The sequence below is a fragment of the Dermacentor andersoni genome, chromosome 3 (genome assembly GCF_023375885.2).
Source record: "Dermacentor andersoni chromosome 3, qqDerAnde1_hic_scaffold, whole genome shotgun sequence".
In the NCBI taxonomy this organism is placed as follows: domain Eukaryota; kingdom Metazoa; phylum Arthropoda; class Arachnida; order Ixodida; family Ixodidae; genus Dermacentor; species Dermacentor andersoni.
The window spans coordinates 173,118,153-173,125,728 of record NC_092816.1 but is presented as its reverse complement, the minus strand read 5'-3'; positions in this window follow the sequence as shown (position 1 = coordinate 173,125,728).

Genomic DNA, 7,576 nt, shown 5'->3' with positions numbered 1-7,576 from the left:
ATGGCACCTAGGGTAGGGTATGGCAAAATCAGACACAAGGCAAGACGCGTCATTTTCAACTTACCGCTCCCTATCCTCTAACTGCGTCATGCAAGTGGCGCGATATTGTGCCTAAAGGTGTTCCTCCATATCCACTTTACTTCCCTCGAAAACTGTTGCGATGGACGACAGACATTAGAGGGCAAAATGCCGACGGCGCTACCGTGAATAGGAAGTCCTACTAATAGGGCTGGAAATGTTCTCACTTATTTATTCTAACAATTAGGCTGCAGTCCACCTACTGTTCTGAATCAACAGCAAAATTTGTTTAAGTTTTTTCCTTCACGAGCTACACTTTTACGAAGTTCTTGCTCCGTGCGTTTTAATAGTGCATTTGGCAGTAGTATTTAAGCAATATACTAAGAGAGGAAAAAAACGCGGCAAAGTGATATTCGTGAGTCCTAATATAATATTAATGGATGTCATTATTTGCTGCTAGTCAATACCATTTCTGTCGTCTAGCCTAGGACGGTGATGGCGTACGAGAGGAAATCATCCAGTGCTGCTTTCGCCAAAGTGACGCGCCATGCAATGAACGCATGAAGCTGTTCACCAACGAACCTGCTTTATTCCAACAGCGATAAAGGTTTTTCATATGCTACTGAGGCGATAGCGAAAGTCTGTTGAGCCTACTGAACATGATAAAAGATGCCATGAAATTTCGCTAGAGCCGAGAGTCACAAAGGCTAAAGCAAGAAATGTAGAGGTGAGCACCATTATCACTTTACCTCTCTACAAGGCGAGCTTACGAGTCGTGCACGCCCAGAAAATGAGAAAACAATTTAAACGATATATCGCCATCATTTTGAAGATTTGCGTAATTTTGCACTGCCTTACACAACACGGAAATGAGCAGCATAGGCGACACCTACACACACACACACACACATACACACACACACACACACACACACACACACACACACACACACACACACACACACACACACACACACACACACGCACACACGCGCACACACACACACACACACACACACACACACACACACACACACACACACACACACACACACACACACACACACACACTCCTGCAGCCTTTTGAGCCATTAGTAGGCGAACTCAGGAGTCTGACTGGCTCAAGCGAACCCACAAATGTGAGTTTTAGCGAGCCTGAATGAGCCGCAGTGTTGTGATTCTGAGTCAGTCGAGCTGACTCCGAGTAGGCGGGAGCATGAGCGAATCGTATTGACTCGGACAGGGCGTGCAGAGAAGAACGATTGAACTGGAGCCGGTGCAATTATCGTAAATTCTATGTGATTGCAGTTGCTTCGGAATGCATGAAAGTGCATGCGAGGATGACTCCACAACATTTAGAGCGTATATAGTTTTGTATTTAGTAGTGGTTCTCTTTGAATGCTGAGCATGAGTGGCCACATGCCGACAATGAAATCATGCATGTCTAATAAACGAAAGTGTTGAAACGTAAGGTGCCAAACTGCTGTAAATTTGTAAACGTGTTCTTGTGAAACAATAAGGTTTCGAGGTTTTAAGCTGGCTGACGTCATGGGCGCTCCTTACTCCTACCTCCTGGTTCTCCTAAGGCCTGATCTAGATCGGCATCTTCAATCATGTGTACGCTGACTCATGTTTACATTCATTTTCATAATCAAACGTTCCCTCGGATAGAAACAATAAATCCAACGTCGTCGAACTTGCCGCACGTACTCGCGTTGGAGACGAGACCACCTGAATAAGACCGAGCTTAGCCATTGTTTCTAACATACTTTCTGCATGAATCCTATCCATGGAACTTGGGATTCTTGCCTCCCAATCTACACCAGGCAAATTGAAGTCACCAGTGATTATTATTCTCGCTTTCTTACTTAACGCTGTTAGGTAATTATCGAGGCTTTCAAAGAATTCAGCAGAGCTGCCAGGAGGCCTATAGATGACGCCCACTAACAAGACGGTATTACCAAGAAATAGTCGACACCAAGCGTTTTCATGCCCTTCAAGTGACGGTAAGGGCTTGTACTTTAGTGGTTTCTTTAACAATAGCGCAACGCCCCCGCCTCTAGTTAATCTGTCATTTCGCAAGACATTATAGGAAGAAGGAAAAACTTCATCGCTCGCGATATCATCTCTCAACCATGTTTCTGTAATAGCTGTTATGTCAGGGTCACGCGTTAAAGCCAATCCCTCAAGCAACTCACCCCAGTATTCACAAACGCACCTCGACTTGACCCTCCACTCGAAATGCTCCTTGAGGGCGGTTTTTCATTTCAAAAATCGCCCTCCACTTGAAAAGCGCCTTGAGTGCAGGAAAGCTCGAGCGCTTTACTCCAGAATCTCAAGGTAGCCTCGCAGCTACCTTGAATCGCTCCTCGAGTGAAGTTAGTGCGTAAACATGGCTGCCTTGCGATCGGTCGCTCGCCTCGTCAGCTTTTTCCGATAGACGCCAGTTGCCTCCGTAGCTCTTCTTGGGTTAATCGTGCTGCGCATTCTCAAGGGCTACATTTTAGGAACTGGTGCTGTCGTCTGGAGCGCATCGGCAACGAAATCGTTTCACTGCGGCGTCGAGACAGATCGGTCACCCTGTCAAGAAGACTGCGAGCTAGTGCAGTGACTGTCGTCTTACTCCGTGCATTAGCCAATTTATGACCTGCACACGGGTATTCTTCGTGCCAGCGCTCCGAAACTACTATCGGCGTCAGTGCATTCACGTGTTTCTCGCGGCTCATCGTAGAAAGCCGCATCAGTTCAAGCACGGCGCGATACATAACTGCGGTGGATTTCGAACTTGTAAAAAGAAAACAGCTACGAAGATTCCTGTTATTAGTGCGTGTATTGCCTGTGTGCGTGTGTTGCTTGCGCGAGCGCCGTAAGTCGCCCCGTCGGCGCTGTTTGTACTCGGGCAGATCATCAGCACTGCCTACGCTAATCCAAGGACGGCGAAGCACACCGCAGCAAAGCGAGCATCTCTGTAAAGGAGCAGGTGACTTCACTTTAATTTTTGCAATTTTCTTTAACTTGACGCGGCTAGTTGCGCTAAGGAAAATAAGAAATGTACTGTAATTTCGCGCTGACCTTGTGCAGTTGGTGCAATTTAAAGTCATAAGCAATAATTACGTAATCCTTGCTTCGAACCATTCAGTTTAATTAGCTTGTCATCCCGATGAAGATCCGAGCTCAACGAGGAAGTCACCAACCATGAAATGGCATTCAGAATTATACCTGCACGTATACACAGGTTAGCGTAATGTTTTGTTTGAATAAAAGAGACAGAATAACAACACAACAGAGTAGATTTTTTCTACATCACAATATTTTTTGTTCCGATAAATAAAGGTGTAGCAGTGTAGTGACAGCTCCTAATACAGACAGTGCTAGCAAGTGGTAGCAGATATATATCGTACACCTTTCTTGCGAACATCCCAGCTCTCTATAGGGTTCATTATATAAGTGTTAGATCGCTGTATGTCGGGACCAGCTGAAAAATGTTTTCTTGCAAATAAAAATAAATAAAAACAGTATGAGCTAATTAATGTAAAAAGATATCGCGCTCTAGAACACAAAATTCTTAAACGAATGTATTATTACGAAATGTAAACTAAAGACAACGAATACAGTACCTAAGCTAGTTTTCATGGACCTTTTTTAACGTCATTGTATGCTTATTACCAACCCCTTCTCTTATGCAGGAACCAGGTTGCCAACAAACGCACGAAGAGCAACTGCCTTTCCAACTGTGCTGTGTGTGCTGCGCTTGCATTTGTGTGCAAGTCGAGGAGAGCTCCAGTTAATGTCCTGCTGCACTATACTAGCCGTCGAAATATTCTGCTTAAACATCTATCACTTTTCTGATATCCTACCAGCTCAAACATCAGCACTAAAAGCAGTTTGATTGCATGGATTTACCTTCATAGACACGTTGTAGCTGAAGTCATTGTATTTTTCATGTAGATGTCCTTTCTTCAGTCATATATATTAAGACAGTATGTACCCCTTAATAATTTCTGGTCAATTCAGGTGCGAATTCTTTTCTAAAACAATAAATTTACATTATTCTCGCTTTTTTGTACTTTGATAGTATGCACTTTGCTGTGTGCACAGACAGTGTTCCCTCTATCCCGCTTTCCTCTTTCTGTTCCCCCTTTCCCTTCCCCCGGTGTAGGGTAGCAAACCGGACGCTCGTCTGGTTGACCTCCCTGTCTTTCCTCTCCTTGCTATCTCTCTCTCTCTCTTTGATAGTATGCAATACAGCGTGAACTCTTATCCTACAAACCGAAGCAGTAATGAAGGAGAATTATGAAAGGGGGTTAACCGAGGGGCACGATTTTTAATAATCATATCATGAGAAGCCAACAAGCAAACTCACCAAATACAACGTAGGGAAGATTACTTGTACTTACTGATTGAATGAAAGAAATTATAAATGAATAGCAATGAAAGTGGATGAAAAAACAACTTGCCGCAGGTGAGGAATGATCTAGTTCTAATAGTAGTAGTAGTAGTTCGTTCTAGTAGTAAAATATAAATACACAAGAAAGTGGATGGTATAACGGCGCCGTGGTAGCTCAATTGGTTAGAGCATCGCACGCCTATGGCAAGTTGTTTCGTCATCCACTTTCATTGCCATTAATTTGTCATTTCTTTTATTCAATTGGCAAGCACAAGTAATTTCTCCTACGTTGTCCTTGGTGTCTTCGCTTGTTTGTTTCCAAGAATATAAACAGAAGGAGTAGTACTGCTGACAAATATATTCTAGAATAAAACACCATCTCTGTTCAAGACAGTAGCCTGTCGGGTGTAGCCACCCGACGGCATGCAGTGGTAAATTCTTGTAGAATATATGCTGTTTCTACCCTGCTTCTAGCTTCAGCTTAAGATAAATTATGACGGCCCGATCAATGAGTTTCTTCCATTGGATGCGGATGACTGTTGGCTTCAATGGGGCTTGCAGAACTTCAGCAATTGACCGAGGTACAACACCCAGGGTAGCAGCGTGTCTTGTGGGATCCCGAAATAGGCCAAATGGTGATGCAGACTGTCACAATGACAATGCTGAAAAATACAGTATAGAGCGCATTTTACTACCGTTATTTCAGAAAAGCTGATATCAACCATCAAAACTATGGCATATTTTTAATCTACACTTGCTCATGCTAAAGTAGCTTCAGCATGCCACAGAACACTGAAGTGCTGGCTACAAATGCTACGGAAGTGTCGCTTCACAAATTGTGGGCAGCAAAAAGATCCTGACGCAGCTGCAACGCACCACGGGCAACTGATGACTTCGCCCATCATATTCATGCTATTGAAAACAAAAATTATATGACAGCTGAAGGGGAATAAAAAATTAATTTGATTTCATTATGACATAGCTGCTTCATGTTTGCAGTTCTAAATAACACGGTGTCCATTTCGCCATTTTCTGAATGTGGGGACACGTAACATGAATATTTTTACAAAGTTTATGAAAATAAGCACAGACTAATTACCGGGTAGGTTAGTCAAGTACTTCTTCAGCACCTAGCTTCTTTCAGGGAAGCGAGCTGGGGCAATTCCAACAGGCAGGCACCATATCTATCGATGCTTTCAGGTCTGCCAGAAGCCTTACTGTGCAGCACAGGCGTTGATTTTTTCATCAGCTGGTCTTTCCAAGGCCCACATCCTGCACCAGAATGCCAAAACTTTTATGTAGACAGGGCGCTCGCGAACTAAGTAAATTCAGTATACCTAAGCAACGGAAATGAAAAGACGTAGCACAACTAAAAATATGTCGGCATTGCGTGAACTTGAAAGCACAGCTTCTGGAACGTGTATCAGCAGCTACCACATAGCACATTGAAAAAGTTAAGACGAAAAAACAAATGGCGTTGATGAAGTATTGACAAGTGAATTTTCGGAAGATTAAACATTGCGTAGCGTATATGTGAAGTGAGGAAGCACAGGAAATGCAGGCACCAGTGCTGGTTTGTTGACCATATGTGCTACAAGTTCAGCAAGCTGACTGACCACCACGACTTCTGAAACAAAGTACAGGACTCAAAAGACGCTTCTTTTTTTTCAACCTGCCGGAGCTACGCACTCAATCATATACGCATTCTGCCACATGTATACTATAACTGCTTCTCCTCTACCGAAAGATTTCATACGCAATACTGTGATGATCGTTGGATGCAGGCGCCGATTCGTACCTTCTACATTTTCGTTTATAAAAGCGAAACGAACAACAGATTGTCGTGCCGAATCTTCCACAAGTTCCCATTAGCAAAAAGAATATATGTTTTGCACAAGCTTACGCTGCCTCGAATATGTTTCAGGTACTAATTAATGCCCGCAGCATGAGCAACTGGAGTCAATAGAGTCAATCGTGCTTGTGTACATCGGAAACGGCTTATTGACAGCGCAGCGGAACCTCAAGAAAACCGCATTGACATACTGTGCTTCCATGAAAAAATGGCTCACTCACCCATATTTTCTGTCCTGTTGTTGCTTTCAGCAAACTCACAGCACCACTCGGTCTTGAAGGTGAACAAAGCTGCCCATCGTCCGTTCCATCTGTGGCCTCAGAAGTCATTCAGGCTCGGTCACCATACGCACAAGGACAAAATCACCCATCATAACCGCGATTAATAACCGCAACGCCAGTCACCAATGAAACACTAGGAAACAAAGAGCAGCGGACAAATGCCGGCGCAAATTATCTTGGTTCTCAGCCATGCGCCATGCTCTCAGCTGTTGGGATGCGATTGTTGCCAGACCTCAAACACAGCTCCCGCTTGCTCTATCAATCGAACGCTCACAGTGGCAGCATTGCCGAGCTAAAGTTGTGCATTGCGCCGTGTAGTTGTTTGATTAGGAACATGAATTAACTGAAACACATATTTGTCTTAAATAATGGGACCTTTATTAAGCACATTGAAGAATAGTCTCGATATCAGACGCTTTTCTCGGTCGATACACTTCACTTCAGTCGAGGGCGCATTTTCAAGGCGTTCCTTGGCGGAGGAAAGGTGAAGTAGTGTTCATGAAACGCAACGGCGCCTTGAGTGATGGAAGCCCCGTCGCCTCGAATTGGCTGAGTCGAGGAGAAGCTTCAAGTGAAGGCGTGTTTAAGAATACGGGGGTCAGTCTTATTCACAATGCTTTTGGCATTCAAATTCATGCGACGTATTTCATGCCACTTCTCTTGTCAATCACGGTTCAGCGAAGGGTTTCTTTTGCTACCGCGCATATTTACCCGCATGCCAGACTGTTCATCCCACAAGTAGGCCTTATCATCCACAAAAAGTTTATCATGCACGAGCTTAACTTTGGCTCCTCGAATTTTATCGGCCTTAGCCGTTTCCCAAAGGCGTGTTCGCTTTTTGAGTGTTTCCGGCGAGTAACCATCAGAAATGCTTATTTGTGAGCCTTTCAGTTTATGGCAGTTCTTGAAAAGTGCTACCTTTTCATTGAAGTTATAGGCAGGTTGCGAACGTAGTTCCCGCGCCTACAAGGGCGCCCCTCGCGGCGGCGCGCGCGGAACCGGCAGGATACGACCGGCCCGCTTGCGTTCGGAAAGCCT